A 24,172-nucleotide genomic window follows, 5' to 3' on the forward strand; every position below is an offset into this window, starting at 1 on the left:
TATGAACAGAAATTCCTTACGATGCTTTGATGTGGACAACCTTGACAGTAATTCTTACACGTTCATAGGCTACGGCAACTCTGTGTCTAAATGGCTAGATCATGTTTTGGGCAATGAGCATAACTGTATAAAGATAGAGAATATGGGCATACGGCAAAGCATTATTGGCTCTGATCATTTACCACTGGAAGCCACAGTTAGTTTGACCGGAGGTTTGTCGGCAATTCATTCTCACATATACTCCAGTAATAAAACACAGTTATCTATTAAATGGGATACACTTAAAGATCACGAAATTTGTGACATTAGTCAGTCAGTTGATGCCTATCTACATGATTATTACTCTCTACCCATACATGACTGCTGTAGAACAGGTTGCCGTGACCCAGGGCATCTTAAATTGATTGATGAACTGTATGAAATCATCACGAATAGCATCCAGATCTCTAGCCAAAAATATATGAGACGATGTATTAAGAAAAACAAATTTAATGTAATCCCAGGGTGGAATCGTTGTGTCAAGGACAAACACAGTGTTGCCAGAATAAAATATCTTGACTGGGTAAGGCATGGCAGATTAAGAGGTACAACTCTACATGAAGAGATGCTAAGTTCCAGAAAAGAGTTTAAGCGAGTCCTCAATGAATGTAAAAAGAATGAACACAGTGAAATCTGCCGGTCTATTGTGGACAGATTCTATAACAAAAATAAAATTCACTTTTGGAGTGAAGTTAAGAAAAAGAAATGTATTAACAAACTCACAAATGTTATCGATGGTCACAATGGTGACTTGGAAATAAATCAAGTTTTTTATGAGAAATTCTTACGTAATCAGCCTCATAGTGTTGCGGATGCGGAGGTGGATATTTGTAATGAGATAAGAAGAGCCTGGCCTCACGAGAGAAAGATGTGTTTGACAATCTCCAGCATAACTCTAAGAAAGCTAATACACCGCCTCAACGCTTGACAAGGTCATGACCAGGTTAATTCACTATTTTTAAGGAACGCCTCAGAGTATTTTTTATGTTATCTTGCCCGTTTTTATAATACGTGCTTTGCTCATTGTTACCTCCCTGGGAATTTACTGAAGGGTACCATCACCCCTGTATTAAAAGATACTAAAAAGAATGTAACAGATTCATCTAACTATCGACCAGTAATGCAGTCATCATGCCTTTTAAAGATTTTTGAATTATTTATTTTAGATATCGTATCCGAGAAGCTCGTTTTAAATTATAGACAGTTTGGTTTTAAATCTGGCTCATCAACCACTGATGCTTGTTTTATTTTAAAAGAAATTATGAAGCGATACTCTAGGTACAAGAGATCAGGCCTAGCCACATTCATTGATTTAAGTAAAGCTTTTGATAGGGTAGACCACTTTATTTTAGGTAAGAAGTTGCTACGGTGTTCTCTGCCAGTTGACGTGGTACTAATGATTCTGCATTACCTAAGAAACCAGCAAGCTAATATTAAATGGCGAGATTCTTTTAGTAATTACTGTTTTATAGAGAAAGGTGTGAGACAAGGAGGAGTTTTGTCACCTTTCTTATTTAATTTTTATATAGACAGCATTATTAATGAGATAACAGACACTGATGTTGGATGCTGCTATGGAGAACTCAGATGCAATATATTAGCTTATGCAGATGACTTAGTACTACTGGCAGAGACACCTGCAGAAATGGACACTTTATATAGTAAACTTTGTGCCTGTATAGATGAACACTTGCTTACGGTTAACAGGACAAAATCTAAGTGTGTTATTTTTAGTAACAAAGTGGATGAGACAACAGAGAGCATTGAGCTGAACGGTGATATACTACAGGTAGTAAAGGTTTTTAATTATCTTGGACATAATGTCTGTTTTAATTTTAAAGACAATGACGATATTATTTTTAGACTTAATAATTTTTATGCCTCATTTAATAGTATTTTTAGGGAGTTTAAAGCCGTTGACAGGGACACATTTTTATTTCTTTTTAAATCTTATTGTTTACCAGACTACGGACTTCCATTATGGAACCATGATTCTTCTTTTAACTCAAAAAATTTTAAAGCTTTTGAGATTGCTTTTAGCAAAGCATTAAAGCGTATATGTGAAGTACCGATGACTGCCAGCAGTCACATCACGGCAGCTCGGTGTAATCAACTGCTGCTCAGGCATCACACTGCACTAGTCCAAGCCAGGTACTGTAAGAGAGTGTTCAGGTTGCTAAACCCTATCTTTAGCATTAATAGCCCACTTATCAAGGAGGGATTTTTTATGCAATACCTTTTCAAATACTTCAGAGATGTATATAATGTTAATATTTTTCATGAAGAGCTGGACATTCTGAGATCTCGGATTGACTGGATACAAAGGCACGAGGACAGACGCAATCCTTGTATGTTTTATGGCTATTAGCTTAATTCTAGCATGACTTTTATCCCACATTTTATATGTGTGTGTGTGTTTGTGTGTGTGTGTACATGTATGTGTATATGAATGTGTGTGTATATGTATGCATATGTGTGTGTGTGTGTGTGTGTGTGTGTGTGTGTATACTGTATATGTATAGTTGTTTTATATAATTTTTTTTAGTTTCACTTTTAGTATTGCTTATAATTTAGATTTTTTAGTTTTGGTAACTTTTATGTACAGTCATATGTGGCCTTTTATTATTATTTTATTAGATTTTAACTTTTTTTTTTTTTTTTTTTTTTTTTCATATTTCTTAGTACATGCTTATATAATTTTTTATTTAGTTCTGTAGATTTTCTGTTTTTATAATTTGCAGATATTTATAATGATTTTTTTTATCTTTATATTTTTTGTCTTAGCATTATGGTTTACTTATTTTTATTCTTTCCTGTGTTTTAAAGCTTAATTTGTAATCTTTTTATATCATTAATTATAGTTTTTATTGCCCTAAGAGAGCAGCAGTGATTTGTTATTTTTATGTACAGTATGTGCATGTGAGTGTACTGTATATGTATATGTATTTATACGTATATATGTGAGTATATTGTGTACAGTCTATAACTTTTTCAGTGATTACCAAATTCCATCTTTCGGAAGGATATGTTATTGTTAAGTATGTTCTGTACTGTACACAGGCCTCTGGAATTTCTGGGTTATGTAATATTATGTAATCTGTATATGTATACTGTATTACGAAATAAAGAAATGATGATGATGATGATGATTACAACTACTACTACTACTACTATTACAACTACTACTACTACTACTGCTGCTGCTGCTGCTGCCGCTGCTAGAAGTAGTACTAGTAGTAACAGTAATAGTAGTGATGATAGTAGTAGTAGTAGTTAGTAGCAGCAGCAGCAGCGGCAACAACAGCGGTAGTAGTAGTAGTAGCAGTAGTAGTAGTACAACTACTACTGCTACTACTACTACTACTATTACTACTTCTACTACTAGCTGCTGCAGCAGCAGCAGCAGCAGTAATAGAAGTGGTGGTAGTAGTAGTAGTAGGAGTAGGAGTAGTAGTAGTATCATCATCATCATAGCTGCAGCAGAAGCAGCAGCAGCAACAGTAGTAGTAGTAGTAGTGGTAGTAGTAATAGTAGTAGTAGTAGTAGTAGTGGTAGTAGTAATAGTAGTAGTAGTAGTAGTATCATCATCATCATCATCCCCACTATTATTATTATTATCATTATCATCATTATGGCTGAAACATGGAATATGGGTGTAGCAGAGAGGAAAAGTTTGAATGTAATGGAGATGAGGTGTCTGAGGAGTATGTTTGGAGTGACGCGTATGGATCGAGTGCGAAATGATGAAGTGCGAAGGAGAACTGGAGTTGTTCGAGAGATGGCTGGTAGAGTTGAGCAGAGGGTGTTGCGAAGGTTTGGGCACATGGAGAGAATGGATAATGAGCGCTTGGTTGAAAGAGACAACTAGATCTGATGTGAGTGGTGTAAGGCTGAGAGGAAGACCACGAATAGGATGGATGGACAGTGTGAAGAGAGCGCTGGATGCGAGAGGGATGTCTGTTGAGCAAAGAAGAGTGGCTGTGCATGACAGAAATAAATGGAGAGAAATTGTGAATGAATAAGTGATGACACAGCCCTGAGGGGATATTCTCCCGCATTTGGTCTGATCAGCTTTCAGGTCGGGTGCGGGTAAGGGGATGGGTCTGTTATGATGTGGCAGGGGTAAACCAGCTCTGCTGTCGGGCCCTGCTGCGGATGTCACTGAGTGCTTTGCGCAGTTGACCCTTGTGCGGTGTGGTGCGGTGAGGATCTGTCCGTTCTCCCCTTTGGGGCTAAGATGCGAATGAATGTGTTTGAATGGATGAGTAAATGGGGAGTGTGTCGTCCTGTCTCGGCTACCTCCCTTTCCTTGGGGGAAGCAGCCTAGGTATATAGATAGATAGATAGATCATCATTATTATTATAATTATTATTATTAAAAATGGTAGATTACTAGTGGAGAAGGGAGAAAAAGTGAGCAGATGGAGAGAACACTTTAAGGAATTGTTGAACATACAGGATGGAAGTAATGCGAGTATAAGTGGCTGGGGAATGGCTGGGAGAAGGAGGGAGGTGAGAAGACAGGAAAAAATCAGTAGGATAGAAGTTGTGGAAGCAATGAAAGAGAAAGTTAAATCGGGGAAAGCCCCAGGAATTGATGGAGTGTGTGGTGAAATGCTGAAGCATGGGGGAGAGATAGTAGTAGAATGGATGTGGAAGACGTGCAGATTGGCCTGAGAGGAAGGTAGAGTCCCGGAGGATTGGAAGTCAGGTATAATTATTCACGTGTACAAAGGAAAAAGAAGTGTGTGGTAATCATAGGGACATTTGTCTTCTTAGTATAATAGGAAAAGTGTATGGTAGGATATTTATTGACAGAGTTAAAGAAAGAACAGAGGAATTAGTTGGAGAAGAACAGGGAGGCTTTAGGAAGGGAAGAGGTTGTGTAGATCAGATATTCAATCTTAGATCTTTAGTGGAAAAGTTTCTAGAGAAGGGAAAAAAGTTGTATGCGGCTTTCATGGATTTGGAGAAAGCATTTGACAGGGTGGATAGACAAGGATTGTGGAAAGTATTAAGAATATATGGAGTAGATGGGAAGTTGTTGAATGCTGTGAAGAGTATGTATGATGGTGCTAAGGCTGCAGTGCGTGTGGATGGTGAACTGAGTGAATTTTTCTCTTTGAAGGTTGGGTTGAAACAGGGATGTGTCATGTCTCCATGGTTGTTCAATCTGTACATGGATGGGGTAATTAAAGAGGTACGGTACAAGGTAGGGTAGTGGATGTTGGAGTGGCCCTGGTGAGAGAGGATAGTATTTGGAAACTCCCTGTACTGTTGTTTGCAGATGATACTGTGTTGTTGAGTGAAGACGAAGGGGAGCTGCAAGGCTTGATGGATGAGTTTGGGAGAGTGTGTAAGAAACGGAATCTAAAGGTGAGTGTAGGGAAGAGTAAAGTGATGGTCTTTGAGAGAGGTGAAGTCAGTGAATGTACAGCGAGGTTGGATGGTGAGGAATTGGAAAATGTGAGTACGTTTAAGTACTTGGGTACTGTGATGAGTAAGGATGGAGGTTTGGAGGGTGAAGTGCTTGAAAGGGTACAGGAGGGAAGAAAGGTTGCTGGTTCTTTGAAAGCAGTGATAAGAAGCAGGGAAGTAAGCAGGGAAGTGAAAAAGTTACTACATGACAGTATTGTGATACCAGCTCTAACGTATGGAAGTGAAGCTTGGACGTTGTTGGAAGGACACAAGTCAAGAGTGAGAGCAGTGGAAATGAGTTTTTTAAGAGGAGCCTGTGGAGTCGCATGGATACACAGGGTGACGAATGAGGATATAAAGAAGTGTTGTGGTGTGGATGTGATAGGAAGCTTTGTGAGGAACACACTGAGGTGGTTTGGCCATGTGGAGAAGATGGAGGGTGAGAGTGACGAATAGAGTGTATGTGAATGAGGTGGAGGGGGGAAGAGGGAGGGGGAGGCCGAGGATGAGATGGAGGGACGGGGTGGAGAGGTATATGAGAGAGGGGGGTGTGAGTTGGGAGCAGGGCAGTGAAATGGCGGGGGACAGGGCGACGTGGAGGCGATTTGTTTGTGGTCACCCCAAATGGGATTGAGGCGTCTGGCAATAGATAGATAGATAGATAGATTATTATTACTTGAATATGATGTGGTAATGCTTGTTAATGCCCCTTGACGCCAGTCGTAGGTGAAGGCAAAGTCTGGAACGAGTTTTCTGATAATATATTAAACACCATCTTAAATCTTTATACAGCAGCACCTGACACCACCCGTGTCCAACCCAGCCCGTCGCTAACTCCTTTCTTCCGGCTCTCCCCGGCTAAAGCGATGGTGTGACCACGGAAGTCATGATTCATTCACGCGTAGACATAATAAGTGCTCACAGATATAACATTGGGCGGTGACGCCCTACTTACAACTATACTTGCACCTGCTTACATACTATATTTACACACTACATAATATTTACAGATGGTTACAAACAGATGACCGTAAACATGATAAAATGATAACAAGAGCAATCTGAGATTGCAGACTTCCGCCATGGCATTATTTATCGAGTTAGAAGCAAAAATGTTAAAATTGCCACAATCCCCAAATGTTAAAGAATCCTTTACACATTTCCTGGATCCGGATGATGATCCGGATCACCACCAAAATCTAATGGATTGTTCCTTGGGCCATACCCTAAGCCTCCAAAAAAAACTTCAGCAAAATCCGTTCATAACTTAGAGTAATCCTGCTAACAGACAAACAAACCAACGCCGGCAAAAACATAACCTCCTTGGCGGAGATAATAATAATGACGACGATGACGATAACGAACCTTCCGTCCATCTGAGTGTAAGGGCCCGGGGCTAGACTACACAGACCAGCCATTTAAAATCGAGTGACCTGAAATGTATTAAGTCCCAGTAAATCCCAAACATCCTCGTCTTTAAACCCTTCTGGGCTATATCGACATGGTGCGTCTTAATCCACTACACCACCAGGCGCCTCTGTTTATTATACGGTAAACACTCAGCGTAATAAATGGTTTAACTCACATTCCGTTTCATCTCTCTCTCTCTCTCTCTCTCACACACACACACACACACACACATTCTTTTCCCTTAGATTGCTAGACCCTCGTCTCTTCCTCATTCCTACTCACCCTCCTCCCCTCCCTCTTAAATCTTCCACCCTTCCTCCCCCTCTCCTCCTCTTCCTCCTCCTCCTCGACATCTCCTCTCTCCCTCCCCCCCCCCAGCAAGCAAACAGGAGTAAACACCTTGTCTGCAGCTTGAATATATTTGGCGAGCGGAGGTAATACACCAGTCCTGTATGAGACAGCCCTAGCATGTATTCAATATGGACGGTGGGTGTTAGCGCCGAAGTGGTGACATGTAAAGGTGCTTGGTACGTAGGAGGACTACTGGGCCTTGAATGCAGGCTGTGAAGCCTATGCCCAGAGTCGGACATATTAAAAAAAAAAAAAAATACACTTGCAAAACACATTCTCTCTCTCTCTCTCTCTCTCTCTCTCTCTCCATTACAGCTATCCATTACCACACCCATCACCTCAGACACAGTCATTCTCAAACCTCCATTAGCTTGTCTCCTTCCCTTCCTCACCCCACACCCTTCCTCACCCCACACCCTTCCTCACCCCACATCCCTTCCTCACTCCACACCCCTCCCTTACCCCACGCCCCTCCCTCACCCTACGCCCCTTCCTCATCCCCACACTCTCTCTCACCTCCACACCATTCCTCACCTCACACCCCTCCCACATCCCCACACCTTCCCTCACCCCACACCTTCCCTCACCCCACATCCCTCCCTCACCCCACATCCCTCCCTCACCCCACACCCTCCCTCACCCCCACCCTCCCTCATCCCACACCCTTCTTCACCCCACACTCTCATTTACCCCCTTCCCTCACCCCACACCCTTCTTCACCCCACACTCTCATTTACCCCCTTCCCTCACCCCACACCCTCCCTCACCACTCCACACCCTCCCTCACCACTCCACACCCTTACCTTTCTTCCTGCCTTCCATTAACACTTAGGCTTCTATGACTCTCAGCTGAATAAAATCGTCTGATATTTATTGGAATGGAGTGACAAGCTTAATCTACAAATCAGACGGTTAATGGTGGCAATATTAACACTCCCAGGCTCCCATACTGACTCTCAACCTAGGAAAATCGTCTGGGATAAGATGGAACACGATGGTACACTTTTCCCCCCTCACCATCAGAGGAATCATTGTACCAGAATTACCTACCTCCCGGCTGAATAAAATCGCCTACCGTTAGCTGGAATAGAACACTAGAGTTGCCCCTGTCATGAGAGGGTTAGCCTTTAATACGATGGCGTCTTTCGTGTATTTTTCTTGCAACAACCAGACGATTTTTTTTTTTAAATAAATTTTGGAGAGAGAGAAAAAGTGTTCATGAAGGTTATTGTTTATACATACACCCTCCTAGGGTAGAAGTGGTTCCCTAAGTTGAAGAAGTTTATTGTTATTATTATTATTCAGTCGTAGATGTTTATGTGAAGCTACAGAACGTGGTGAATGTTTTTGGCGTATCCGATAGAGACAGGATTCCGGGGGCTTGAATGATGAGTGAAAGGAAGCGTAGCCCATTGGATTGGGCAGATCTGGGCTGTCTGGACGTTGCTACTCCTCGCCCTGCCATAGGGTGGGAAAGGAGGTCCGGATGATGATGATGATGATTATCGTTGTTGTTGTCATTATTATTATTATTGTTATTATTATTATTGTTATTATTATTATTATTATTATTGCTGCAAAAGCATGTTAAGGGTAAAGCCAGAGAAGTAGAAGTATTATAAGTTTCTGTTTCTTAACCCCAATGCACCCATGATTCACAGATTAAATAAATAAATAATAAAAGAAGAAAAAGAGAAAAATTACTTCCTCACTTGAAGCCTATTTACCACAACCCTCCATTCCCAACACTCCAGTCCCTTCACTCCTTCATTTAGCCCCGTCATTCCAACTATTCTTTCTAGCCCTTCATTCCAGGCACGTCATTCAACCTCCTTCATTCCAGCTTCTTCACTCCAGCCATTCATTCCAGGCCTGATATTCCAGCCCATCACTCCAGCTCTTTATTCCATCCCCTTCATTCCAGTCCCTTCAATTTCATTCCAATCCCTTCCCTACAGGTCCAAAATTCCAGTCCCTTCATTCCAACCCTTCATTCTAATCCCCTCCTTCCAGGTCCAGTATTCCAGTCCTTCATTCCAGTCCCTTTTTCCATCCCTTTCATTCCAGACCTAATACTCCAGGCCCCTCATTCCATTCTCTTCATTCCAGTTCCTTCATTTTAGGTCCGATAATCCACCCTTTTCCTTCCAGCCCTTCATTCCAACCCCTCCACTCCAGTTCCGTCGTTCCAGCTCATCATTCCAGACCTTCATTCCAACCCCTGCATTCCAAACCTTCATTCCAACCCTTCCACTCCAGTTTTATCATTCCAGCCCCCCATTCTAGCCTTCATTCCAATCCCTGCGTTCCAGACCTTCATTCCAACCCCTCCACTCCAGTTTCATTATTCCAGCCCGATATTCCGGCCTGCCATCACCCTGACCGTGGCGGCACCTGAGCACTCAGTTCCTCTTAAATTACCTAATATTGTTGTGGCACTAATTGAGAAGCCTGGAATACACTACACCAGGAACACACCACAGGAACACATCACAACAGGAACATAAGAGCAACACCCCATACCACACCACAACAGTAACACATAGTACGACTACACGAAATAAAACTCTGGACAGACAGGCATTATTTCCTTTCGTGGAAGCCCAGTACTGAAAAGAGGAGCAGTACACTGGCGACAGAAAGCGAGGAAAAGTGGTGTTTGAGAAGAAAGAGGGAGGTACGAGTATATGAGGATGAAGCAGCCCGGAAGCGGCTCTATCACAGCTCTCCTTTGTTAGGGAGCTATTAGGAGAAAGCAAGATTTAGAGGGAAAAGTGATAGTGAGACGGTAGCACTCCCCTCTCAAGGCCAATCAATTAGTAACATCACCAAGGTGGTTTAGAAAAAAGGCATCCTTATATGCGATCCCAGAAATGAGAAAAAAAGAAGGGGACGAGCTCAGAAAGTACTCAACTTGTAACTGCTTCCCCATTTTTCACGGCACCCCGCAGTTTAGTCAAGCAGAGTCCACTTCTTGTAATCCTGACGAAGAATGGATAAGACAGGGATAGAAGACACGACCCCAATAACCAAGGTCCACTGATGCCCTCACTTTTGCACCCCCAGCTCCGAGGACAACAGTTAGTTGACTGCGTCATCCTATGACACTGATGACCCTCGCAGCAGTGTCGTAAAAGACCAGGGTACATACAGCTTAAACAGGTGGAAAGGAGAATTGGTGCAGTTTAGAACAAGTAAGCTCTTTATTCTTCTAGCTTAAACAGGAGAAACTAGAATTGATACAGTTTAGAACAAAGTAAGCTTTTTATTCTCGACCAAAATGTTAATGGTAATAGATTTTAATAGTTATGATGCCTTTGATTTCTTTTGAGAATGTGACGGACGTCTGATGTTAGATGATATAAAGTCCAAAGGAGGCATGTACAACAGACACACGCATATATTGTGCAACGGTGATACTGTTAGGTCATTACATTACATAAGGAGTTATGCCTATACTTAGTGCCTATAGTGTCTGATATTACAATTAACTTGTATGATGATTCTAGTAATACAGAATTGTAGGAACATTATAGTTACACTGTATGAATGTGTTACATAATTGTATTTAATTGAGGTAATAGTGTATTTGTTACATAAGTATTTTAAATTAATATTATAATTGTTACGTAAATGTACTGTTACATAATTGCATTGTATTGTGCATAATTTTTTCTTAATCATCTGTAACCATTACACTCGAACAGCTGCAGGTTGAGGTTTGGAGGGAAACAACTCTGGGGAAGCGAGTTCCAAAGAGATGCAGTACAGGGAATGAAAGAATTCTGATAGGTAGAAGGTCTACAATATGGCTGAGTGACATTCCAGTCATGAGCGCTACCAGATGCCCGTGTAACACGAGGGAAGGCATGGAGAGGTGGCACCATGGACGCAACTTCGTTTGAACATTTGCCATAGAGATGTATGTAAAGTAATGCAAGGGAGGCAACATTCCTTCTTACTTGTAGGGGAGGTAATTTACTTGTAATGGCAGGGTTGTTAATAATTCTAACAGCCTTGATCTGAATTTTGTCTCATTGTTTTGATGCAACCTCTCCACATCCATTCCACAAGGGTCTGCAATATTCAAGCTGAGAGCGCACATGACTCTTAAAAATTACAGCTAACTGCACGTCAGGGATGAAGTTAAGGACTCTGCACATTAGTCCAAGTTTCTTTGAGGTGGCTTTAGCAAGTGATCTAACATTAGAGGTCCGGCTGAGGGCATTGTTAAGTGAGATGCCGAGAATTTCAATACTTTTGGAGATGGGAATATTAGTAGTACTGAAGGTAGTATACGAATCTGGCAATATCTGTCTATTAGTAAATTGTATATATTTAGTTTTACTAGCATTAAATGAGACAAGGTTGTTTTGTCCCCATTCACTGATCGTAGATAAGTCTTGATTTATGGAGGTAGAGATATTAGACTTTGTAAATGGGTGTCTGAGTGTGAATGAACTATGTAGTGTTGAGTCATCTGCATATGAGTGGATGGGATTGTGGGTGACAGATAAGAGATCATTAATATGAACCAGGAACAGGGTTGGTGCCAGAACTGATCCCTGTGGCTCGCCGGCATTAATTGAGTGGAAATTGGAATATACGTCATCTACTTTTACTCTTATTTTCCTGTCACTGAGATATGAGGAAATCAAAGGAACAAAAGACGTTAGTCCATAGCAAGGGAGTTTGGACAGCAGGGAACGGTGCCATACTCTATCGAAAGCTTTAACAATATCAAGGGCTACTGCATGAGTTTCTCCATGTTGTATTGTAATTGTTACATAATTGTATTTTATAATGAAGTAATATTGTAACTGTTATGTAACAAGCAGTATTAGCGTTTGTAGTTAAGTAATTGAAATATCATAATTGCAACAGTGCTATCATATGTAGTTACATAATTGCAGCAATTGCAGTAATATTGTAGTAACTGCCATAGTATCATAGGTATTTGTAGTAACTGTAGTAATATTGTACAGTTACATTGTATATAACATTGTAAGTTGGGACAGAATTGTGCACATGCATATTTTCACATAATAGTAACACAATAACAAGGCACAGCAATGAATTATATTATGAATCACTCATCTATAACACTTGCTGTAGTATTATCACACAATATGTATTATAAGTTCCCTCATCATTTCCTACCGAAAAGGAAAATCTATTATTTTGCTAATAAAGTCATGCTGTGGTCGATGATAGTGATGATGTATTGTACATTACAACTGGCTCGTGGAGAGCAATAACTTTTGTCGTTGTTTTACTTGTAGAATGAGTTTACATCGATACCTAGCTCTATGTAAATACTGTATTGTGGCATTTGTAGCAACAGTTGCACCTACAGTATGTTTGTGTGTTTGTTATGCGATCTTAATTTATTTTTGCATGTATTGATTTCCTCTAATTTATTGTCACCGATAGTGTTTGGTGTTTCGGTTGTGTCCGATGTTGCATAATTGCTGGCTAAATTCCTTGGGACCTTTTTTAAGTGATCAACGTGAATTTGTTTTTCTTCGCCACTCGACTGTGACTTAATTACTACCTTGTTTGTAGTCTTCTTAATTACTCTGTATGGGCTTCCAAATTTCGGTGATAGTTTATTGTCTCTAGAGTGAATTATACCATTGACAATGTCGCCTAAGCTGATAGGTGATTCTTTTGCCCTTTTATTGAATGACTAGTCATTTCTTCCTTGGACATCGATAATTGTTTCTTCACGCTTTTGTGTAGATCCTGGATTCACGCAAACGGAGCTTAGGATAATCGTCATAATTATATACTGATAAATTTTCACCCTCTAGAATTTCGTAAGGTAATTGTTTCTGTCCCGTATATAATGAAATATGATGTGTCTCCTATAGATTTATTAATTGCTCCATTAATTGAAACTTCCATGCTGGGAATCCAATCATCCCACCTTGCATAATTTTCACTGAGAATGTGTCGTAGCACATCCTGCATGGTTTCATGGACAAGGGCATTCAAAATGCAGTAATTTATGCCCTTTTCCATAGTTCTAATACAGCTCACTGGAAATTGGCAAACTGAAAAAAAAAATGAATATTTGACTGTCTTCTGGATCCTACCGTGGCAACACACAAATAATATCTTTGTATGATGTTATGAAGAGGTGGTGCTGGTCATGGCAGCGATGGTGGTGCTTGTCGTACAACTGGTAACGATAAAATACATTAGTGGTTGTTGTGATAGCAATCGAAGCAATATGCGTTAATGCTGGTCAAGGTTGCTGATGGCAATGGTTCTCGTAGGTGGTCTTACTGGGACACACACACACACACACACACACACACACACACACACACACACACACACACACACACACACACACACACACACACACACACACACACACACACACACACACACACACACACACACACACACACACACACACACACACACACATTGTTTACAAGAGCCAGGGGACCGAGGACGTGCAGAACTGTAAAAACAGGGGCGGGGCAGTGTGACAAGATGAACCAGACTAAGCTGCTCTGCTTATGCACAGCCCCAGGTAGGACAGGGACGCCTATGGCCGCCAAGTGACGCAGCACTGACGTTGTTTGCCCAGAGTGAGGGCGGCGTGACAACAAAAACGGCATGCTGACCTGACGACGACAGGCAATCTTAATTTTATTATTACTACCGCCAAACGATATTATTCTGCATCGTAACCTCCCGACTTATAGTGATCAGCCCAGCACAGTAACGTTTATTTTTTCTGCCGCCAGACTATCTTACTTAACCTAGGAGTTGCCTCGCTTCGTCTAAAGGTTAAGGGTCATGGAGGGGCAAATTTAAGTGTGGCAAACTATACCAGCCTGTTACATGCACACGCTGTCGGGGTGGTGGATATGGCGTGCGTACACACACACACACACACACACACACACACACACACACACACACACACACACACACACACACACACACACAGAATGTGGCTGAGAAATACAGTAGAGCAGGGCTATTCAACTGTTCTACAAGAAGGGCCGAATTATGAAACCAAAATTAACAAAAGAGTCATATATTATTTTACCTGTAATTTTTCCCTCTATCTAAACACTTATACACAGAAATAAACGAAAAATGTATATATTGTTTGCGTTTACATTTTCGGCTAAATACATTCATAAAAAACGCAAAACTTTCTGTTTTATGATTGTTTATTTTCATTCTTCTGAGTCGGTCAAAGGACCAAACAAAAACGACTCAAGGGCTGGCTCTGGTCGGCGGGCCGTCAGTTGTACAGGCCTGCTGTAGGTAAAAAGGAATAGGGTAGATATACGAGTATGAGAGAAGGTAGAAATATGGGAGCAGGAGAAAGGTGGGAGAAAAAAAGGTTGAGTTGTTATAGAAATATTATGTTTGGGAGCAGTGTGAAAGAAGGTACGGGAGAAGTGAGAAAGTGGGAGGAATAGATAAAGTGGCAGTGTGAGAAGACTGTTATGTGCTGTGTCAGTGCGAGCAGTGTGAGGGAAGGGAGAGGTATGCGAACAGTGATTTTTTTTTTTTTTTTTTTTTTTTTTTTTTTTTTTTTGCGAGGAAGAAGGAACCAAAGGCCATGGCCCGCAGTAACAGTTCCCTCCAAGAGAAAAACAAAATACAATAGAGAGCCAAATTCAAGATCCGATCATTATGAGATGCCTGGACACACTGCGTTTGAAAGACTGGAGATCATAGGCAGCAGGAAATACAGACAGAGGGAGACAGTTCCAGAGTTGACCTGTTGCATAAATGAAAGACTGGGAGTAACGGTTAACTCTTGCATTAGAGAGTTGGACAGAAAAGGGATGAGAGTTTGCTGCCAGATGGGTGCTACGCGCCCGTCGTAGAGGTGGAGGAATGCAAGCAGACAGTTCAGAGGAGCAGTGACCATTAAAGTAGCGATAGAAAAGAGATAAAGATGCAACAGTGCGGCGAAGAGACAGAGGCTGAAGGGAGTCAGTAAGAGGAGGAGAGTTAATGAGACGAAAAGCCTTTGACTCCACCCTATTGAGAAGAGCTGTATGTGGGGAGCCTCCCCACACATGAGAGTTGTACTCCACACAGGGGCGGATAAAACCTCTGTATAGAGTCAACAATTGTGCAGGGGTAAAGAAAGAGCGGAGTCGGCTTAGCACACCCAATCTCTTAGAAGCAGATTTTACAAGAGATGTAATATGATCTTTCCAAGATAAGTCCCGAGTAAATGAAACCCCAAGCATGTTCAAGGATGATGCAGGATTAAGCTGAATATTATTAAACATTAATGGGTATACCTGTGGAAGATTTTGTCGGGTTGATAGGTGTAAGAACTGAGTCTTAGATGCATTAAAGACAACCATATTATTTTTACCCCAGTCAGCGATACGAGCCAAGTCAGACATTAGGTGTGCCATAGCCTCATCCCTTGTTTCTTGAAGCAACTGTTGAGATGGGCGTTGCGGGAACCGAATGGAAAGGTGAAGGGTGGAGTCATCAGCGTATGAGTGGATAGGGTTAGATGTACAGCTTAGAAGATCATTGATGAATAAAAGGAAGAGAGTTGGTGATAGGACAGAGCCCTGAGGAACACCACTGTTGATAGATCTAGGAGAAGAACGATGGCCGTCTACAACAGCGGCTATAGAACGACCAGAAAGGAAGCTAGCGATGAAGGCACAGATAGAAGGATAGAAACCGTAGGAGGGCAGTTTGGAAATTAAAGATTTATGCCAGACTCGATCGAAAGCCTTTGAGATGTCAAGTGCAATGGTAAAGCTTTCGCCAAAGTCCCGAAAGGAGGATGACCAGGAGTCTGAAAGGTAGGTGAGAAGATCGCCAGTGGAGCATCCTTGACGGAACCCGTACTGACGATCGGAAAGAAGGTTGTGATAGGAAAGATGCCTTAAAATTTTTCTATTAAGAATTGACTCGAAAACTTTTGAAATACAGGACGTTAAAGCAATTGGACGATAGTTGGAGGGTTGGGAGTGGTCACCCTTCTTTGGGACTGGCTGAATGAGAGCAAACTTCCAGCAAGAAGGAAAGGTACAAGTTGACAGACAAAGGCGAAAGAGTTTGCCTAGGCAGGGTGTAAGCACAGAAGCACAGTTCTTGAGAACAACAGGAGGGACCCCATCAGGCCCATATGCCTTGTTAGTACTGAGGCCAGTGATGGCAGAAAATACATCAACTGAAGAAATTTTAATGTCAGCCATGAGGAAGTCAGAGGGGAGAAGTGATGGAGGAACAGCACCGGAATCGTCTAAGGTGGAATTGGAGGAGAAAGTCTGTGCGAAGAGATCTGCTTTATCAGTAGAAGAAATAGCTACAGAACCATCAGAGTAGAAAAGAGGAGGGAAGGATGATGAGGTAAAGTTGTTAGAAAGATTTTTGGCAAGGTGCCAGAAGGAGCGGGAAGAATTCAAGTTGGAGAGTTGAGAGCATTTAGTATGGATGAAATTATTTTTAGTAGAGCGAAGAACAGACTTAGCACGATTCCGGGCAGAAACGTAAAGATGATGTGATTCAGGTGTGGGTTGGCTCCGGTACCTTTTGTAGGCCCTCTCCTTGTTGCGGACAGCATTAGAACAAGCGTGATTAAACCAAGGCTTTCTTGCGTTAGTCAAAGGATATGAGAAAGGGATATGAGGAGGGAGAGATAACGTAGCTGTTCAGTGAAAGAAGAGGTAATTGGGCAGCGTGAGAGGAGGAAGAGATATAATTCAGGAGTGAGAGAGAAATATGATGTACATGAGAACTTAGTGCAAAGAGAGCGACGCTACTGTAACCAGCTCAGTGTGACATATTAAAACACGTTTTTCACATCAGTAACTCGCGCGCACACACACACACACACACACACATCCAAAGTTGACTTTATGTGCCTTAATGATGTAATCGGCAGTTAATCCTGCTTTATGTCTGTTGTGTCAGGTGGTGGTGTGTCGGGGAGGGGGGGGGGGCGGCAAGTACGGGTTACAGACCACACCGCTGCCAGGAGCGGATAATGAATATATATATAATTATGAAGGAGGCAGACTCCCAGGAGCGCCATACGTCAGTGGACCAGACAACTTGGTCATAATTTATCCAGTTTATTTCATAACTGTAAGCTGTGGAGCACACTCATATCAGCTTGAGACAAGGAATAGAGCAGCACACAGTTTCCAACCACAATCTAACTTAAGGGTGAGTTTCCACTGATGTCGGAATCGGTTCTTGATGCAGACTGTCCGATCATGTAAGTCGGGATAAAAATTGGATAAAGAACACCCCGTTTCACTGATTCTCACTATGGCCATTCCGTTTATCACAGTCACTTATTAACATTAGGTCTAGCAGGGAGAAGCAGTTTGTTCAGAATGTCCTCCATTGAAACGGTATGTTTTTCCAGCCTTTATCCCAAACTGCAGACATACAGTAAAATATTAACAAATCTGATTTAGTAATCGCAAAAAAAAAATTGAAATAATAAACGTCTGTCAACGTCCCCGCACCCCGTCAAGATCCACCAGTTATTAGTTATCATGTTCTGTCCGAGTGCAAGCTGTGACCTTCTACACTCCCTTCTTCACCATTCTACCGGTAGCCACCCCGCCCTCTTCACCTTCCTTTAATAATCTCTGCCCATCAACACCTCCATCACTTACACGGCCATCACCACCCCGTCCAACACCATTATAGGCCGCCCTTAATGGACGGCCCATCAACTCCATTAGCATCCAAGGTCTGCTTAATATCAGGTACCCTTACTTAGGGTACCCGTCGGAAAAGGTGCCTTTAAATATTTATTTTATAAAAGAGAACATGGTGGTTGTTAGACAATCAGTCACACAAAGTCCTAGAACAGCCAGGCACTATGGCTCACAAAAGGTCGATCTTTGGCAATCCATTTTATACTGGATCCTAAAACAAAACCTTCATCTATACTCGCACAGGGTATACATCAAACACTCTTAACAGACACAAAGGAACCAGAAGGGTCATGTGTTGGTGGTTCAGTGAAAGGATGGAAGTATATGACAAATGGATCAACCAAGCCTGGTTCTTTGACCAAACCCACTTTCACCCTATTAGCAAAGTGACCAGCCAGATTTAACACTGGGGAAGTTAACCCAGTATCAACTAAGTTCCCAGAGGCTTCTATGCACAGTTTCAAGTGCATACCATGAGTTGCATGGATTATTGTGTGAAGTGCAAGTCTGGATCACAATGAGCTGTTAACGTGTGAACTGCACTGCGCGCGCGCACACACACACACACACACACACACACACACACACACACACACACACACACACACACACACACACACACACACACACACACAGAAAGTAAACTCGCAGGAATATAAACGGCAAAGGAGCACCGAACTTTCGTCTGTATTTCAAGACATCTTCAGGGTGAACCATGATATACAGACGAAAGCTTGGTGCTCCTCCGCCTTTTATATTCCTGCGAATTTACACAATATATTTGTCATGACATTAATATATCTATCTATCTATCTATCTATCTATCTATCTATCTATCCATCTCTATATATATATATATATATATATATATGTGTGTGTGTGTGTGTGTGTGTGTATAATAAATGATTTTGCGTCCATTACTGGCTGGAACGTCAACAAATCGGTGATGGATGAAGAAAGCTTGATTACCAGTGACCTCGTTGTTGATCCACCCGATCATAGAAAGGTAACTTAGATGAGCCTCAGCATGTGGTTATTACTATGCTTCTCGGGGTATGGTTTTTTTCCGGATGATCTGCGAGAAATATCTCTTGGGCGAGCAGTGAAGGCTGGTGGGTGTTGACGGTAGGAGTAAATGTTCAACGCAATTTCTGCCACATACATCACCCGGTTGGGATGATGACTGTCAGCGGTGGCCTCCTGATATATGATGGATTTTTCTATATATATCAGTGTGTTGATGCAAGCATGTCATCTAATCATTCACTTGTGGTTTTTGTATATGCATAGCATATACTTGTCTGCATGCACCCTTGTTGACTCACATGAACTCATTGCCTACACACATGCTCTTTCTTCACATACACTTACTCCCCACACACACAAAGATGTTTCCATGCACTCGAGAATGAAAAAAAAAAAAAGAAGCAACAACAAAAAATCTAATTGTATTCAAAGGTATCTCTGCGACTCGGAGAGGCCCTTTTGTTGACAGTATCGCCAATAAACCAACATGATCCTGGCTAACCCCTTCTGAGTTTGAGGAAGAGGTGGAGGGAGAGAGAGAAATTATGAGTTAGGAAATGGAGGGAGGATTTTTCCGCGCTGTGCTGTGGAGATGGAGGCAGGAACCTTGTACTGAACGACAGATTTCTCGGTGTTTGATTTAGATTGGTATCAGATGAAAGGTACCTTCTCTAGATTGAGGGTACGTACGGGGGATAAGGTACGGTAGGCAGAGGAGGGGGAAGAAAAAAATTGTACTTTGAATTTTATGTCTGTCTGTGTGTGCGTGTCCCGAGTTTGTTTATATAAATATAGAGGGAGTAGACTGTAGCACCATTCGAACAGGGCGGTACTCCAAGGTGAATGGAAAGCTGATGGCAGGGAGAGCTGGAGCTCCCCTTTCGTTAGCCCTTGGGACTAGTTCCTGACCGTCCTCCTTGGCTGAACTTTTTAAGTTTTCAGAAACACAGAGAGTAGGCCAGCATACTCTCCAGTACAAGTTCTCTAACTGTCAACATCAAACTACGTGCACATTATATACTGCACTTCCTATTCAAATCCAACCAAAATTGCGTCTCATACTCAAGCCTTGGAGTCCCCGAAGGGGAGGGGGGAGGAGACCACAAATGCCCCTACCATCCTCCCCTCTCCCAGCGACGACCCAGCGAGATGCTTGGAATCACTGTCTGACTCACTTCTTCATTTCTGCAACATTCGCGGCCTTTCCTTTAACTTTCTCTCTGTTGAGCACCACCTCTCCTCCTCTAAACCTCATCTTCTCTTACTAACTGAGACTCAGCTGTCTGAGGCAACTGATAGCAAACCATTCTCTGTATTCTTCTACTTTCTCTATACTCATTTCAAAGTCAAAGGTGGCTCTTGTGTAGATGTACACAACGACTTATCTTGCTCTCGTGTTCCTGAACTTGATTCTTTTGCATTCTCGACTCTCTGACTTCAGCTTTCCTGTCGTTCTCTGACTAAATATATCTGTGCTGTTTACTTATCCCCTGATTCTGCTGACTATGAAAAATTCTTCGCCTATCTTACCTATACAATGGAACACATCCTATCCATTTCTCCGTCCTCTGAAATCTCCATTCTAGAAAATTTCAATGGTCACCACCACCTTTGGCTCTCCTCTCCATTCACTGATCCACCTGGTGAACATGTGTACATCTTTTCTATCCTTAATGACCAAGAGCAGCTCGTACAGCACCCTACCCGTATCCCTGACCTCCTTGGAGAGAGCTCAAACATACTTGACCTCTTCCTTACAAATAATCCTTCTGCTGACACTGATAATCTTTCCTTTCCGTTGGGCTCCTCCAACCTCACCGTTATCATCTTAACCTGTCTTACCACTCCAGTGCAGCCTGTGGACCCTCCAAAGAAACGTCAGTTATGGCACTTTGGAGCTGCTTATAGGGAGGCCCTCAAGTTGCACTTTTTTATTTTCCTTGGAATGATTATTGCTTTCACAGCCAACAGCCATCTGGGCGTGTCATGCTCATTACGGAGGTTATTCTCTCGGGCATGGAAGCATGCATTCTTTTCTCATATCCTTTGACTGATACAAAGAAACCTTGGTTTAATCAAGCTTGTTCTAATGCTGTCCACAACAAAAAGGCCAACACAAGGTACCGGAGCCAACCCATCCCTCAATCTCATCTTTTTAATGTTTCTGCTCGGAATCGTGCTAAGTCTGTTTTTCTTTCTGCTAAAAATGATTTCATCCGTACTAAATGCTCTCAACTCTCCAACACGAATTCTTCCCGCTCCTTTTGGCACCTTGCCAAAACCTTTCTAACAACTGTACCTCATCATCCTACCCTCCTCTTTTGCACTCTGATGGTTCTATAGCTATATCTTCTACTGAAAAAGCAGATCTCTTCGCTCAGACTTTCTCCTCCAATTCCACCTTAGACGATTCCGGCACTGTTCCTCCATCACTTCCCCCCTCTGACTTCCTCGTGGCTGACATTGTTAGTATGCCTTGTTAGTATTGACATTGTTAATATTCCTTGTTAGTACTGAGACCATTACTGGTATCAATACTAACAAGGCATATGGGCCTGATGGAGTCCCTTCTGTTGTTCTCAGGATCTCTGTTTCTGTGTTAACACCCTGCCTAGGTAAACTCTTTCACCTTTGTCTGTCAATATGTATCGTTCCTTCTTACTGGAAGTTTGCTCTCATTCAGCCTGTCCCAAAGAAAGGTGACCATTCCCAACCCTCTACCTATCGCCCAATTGCTTTAACATCCTGTGGCTCAAAAGTTTTCGAGTCTATTCTTAAAAAAAATAAATAAAAAATAAAGCATCTTTCCTATTACAACCTGCTTTCTGGTCGTCAGTGTGGGTTCTCCCAGGGATGCTCCACTGGTGATCAACTCACCTACCTTTCAGACTCCTGGTCATCCTCCTTTCGGGACTTTGGCGAAAGCTTTGTCATTGTACTTGACATCTCAAAGGCTTTCGATCAAGACTTGCATAAATCTTTAATTTCCAAACTGCCCTCATACGGTTTCTGTCCTTCTATCTGTGCATTCATCTATAGCTTCCTTTCTGGTCGTTCTATAGCTGCTGTTGCACACGGCCACCGTTCTTCCCCTAGCTCTATCGATAGTGGTGTGCCTCAGGGCTCTGTACTGTCACTAACTCTCATCCTTTTATTCATCAATGACCTAAGCTGTATATCTAACCCAATCCACTCATACGCTGATGATTCCACCCTTCACCTTTCCATTCGCTTCCCACAGTGTCCATCTCAGCAGTTACTTCAACAAATAAGGGATGAGGCAATGGCACACCTCATGTCTGACTTGGCTCGTATCTCTGACTGGGGTAAAAGTAATATTGTTGTTTATCATCTGTCAGAAACTCAGTTCTTACACCAATCATCCCGTCAAAATCTTCCACAGGAGTACCCACTGATAATATCCAGCTCAGTCCTGCATCATCTTTAAACATACTTGTGGTTTTATTCTCTCGTGATTAATCTTGGGAAGATCATATTACATCTCTATTAAAACCTGCTAAGCCCACCCTGTACCATCTTTACCCCTGCACAGTTGTTGGCTTTATACACGGGTTTTATTCTCCCCTGTCTAGAGTACAACTCTCATATGTGGGAAGGCTCCCCACATACAGCTCTTCTCAATAAGGTGGAGTCAAAGCTTTTTGTCTCATTAACTCTCCTCCTCTTACTGGCTCCTTTCAACCTCTGTCTCTTCACCACACTGCTGCATCGTTATCTCTTTTCTATCGGTAATGCAATGTTTACTGCTCCTCTAAACTATCTGCTTGCACCCCTCCACCAGTACGACGGGAACATAGCACCCGTCTAGCAACAAACTCTCATCCCATTTCTGTCCAACTCTATTTCAAGAGTTAACTGTTACTCCCAGTCCTTCATTATGCAAAATGTCAACTCTGGAACCGACTCCCTCCGTCTGTATTCCCTACTTTCTACGATCTCCAGTCTTTCAAATGCAGTGTGTCCAGGCATCTTGAAATGAATGGATCTTGAATTTGGCTCTCTGTTGCATTGTTCTTGTTTTTTCTTGGAAGGAACGGTTTGCAGGCTCCTAGACTTTGTCTCCTTCTTCTTTGCAATCTGTGTGTGTGTGTGTGTGTGTGTGTGTGTGTGTGTGTGTGTGTGTGTGTGTGTGTGTGTGTGTGTGTGTATCTACTGTATCTACCACTCAGTCTGTCAATCAGTCTATCAATCTATTTATCTATCTCTCTACTCACGCTAGAGGTATGTTGCCATGCTAGGGTGCCGAGGACGAAGTTTAGTACGATCCTTGTTGTACGAATATGCAATTAATTCTTTTTTATATGCTGATCTCAGGTTTTACAGCCACCCGGTTCTATACGATCCTTTCCTCGGAGGTATTAGGTTCAAGTTATTCCTTTGTCATACAAAGAATTAACATACACTTTTTTCTTGTCGCTTTTCCCTGGCAACCAACCTCGTACCTACTGTGCCTCCCTGAATACGTGTATACCTGGCTTTTTGCATATATACTTACTTCTCTGCCTACTTATCTCCTTACCTACCTTCCTGCCACCTACCTGACTCCCAACCTACCTTCCTGCCTCCCTGCTTTCCTCCATGTCTAACTGCTTCCTGCTTCCCTTATTACCTCCTTAACCACTTCCCTACTTATCTCCTTATGTCTATAACTACTTTAGTGATTTGTATCAAAATTATGATTATTGCGTAAATTACTGGACTTTTAACATCCTCACCACAGTACCAATGTTATATCTATGCTCCTGTTATTAAGAACTTTGCTTTATGGCCTTGACTCCTTTTTTTCTTCTCACTGATCTTGGAGTTGATCTGTGTCAACCAATCCCACAAGGACACACTGGTAGGTAGAGAGGATTCATTTGACACCTCAGTCGTCAAAAGTGACCCATGCCAGCGGCATCTAGAGAGCGAACGAACAGACGGAAAACTCTCACCCTGGCTCTGCTGCACAAGGTCGTCGACTTTGGCTCCGAGACCATAAGGTTTTAACACTGAGCTTTCTCTAGCTGTACCTTAGTTTTCCACACTCTCCACTGTTCACCTTCAGCCTCTTTTCATCATCTGCTTTTTTATTGTAATTCTGTGTCAATTTTATTCTTACCCTGTCTCCTAATTGTTCTCACTTCTTCTGATTTGCTCCTCTCTCAATGATTCTCCTTCACTTCTGCCACTAATTTCTCCTTCTGTGAGGTATGAAGGAAAGGTTAGGGAAA

This window comes from Coenobita brevimanus, chromosome 7 (genome assembly GCF_032717465.1).
Source record: "Coenobita brevimanus isolate Jiangsu-jjx chromosome 7, ASM3271746v2, whole genome shotgun sequence".
In the NCBI taxonomy this organism is placed as follows: Eukaryota; Metazoa; Arthropoda; class Malacostraca; order Decapoda; family Coenobitidae; genus Coenobita; species Coenobita brevimanus.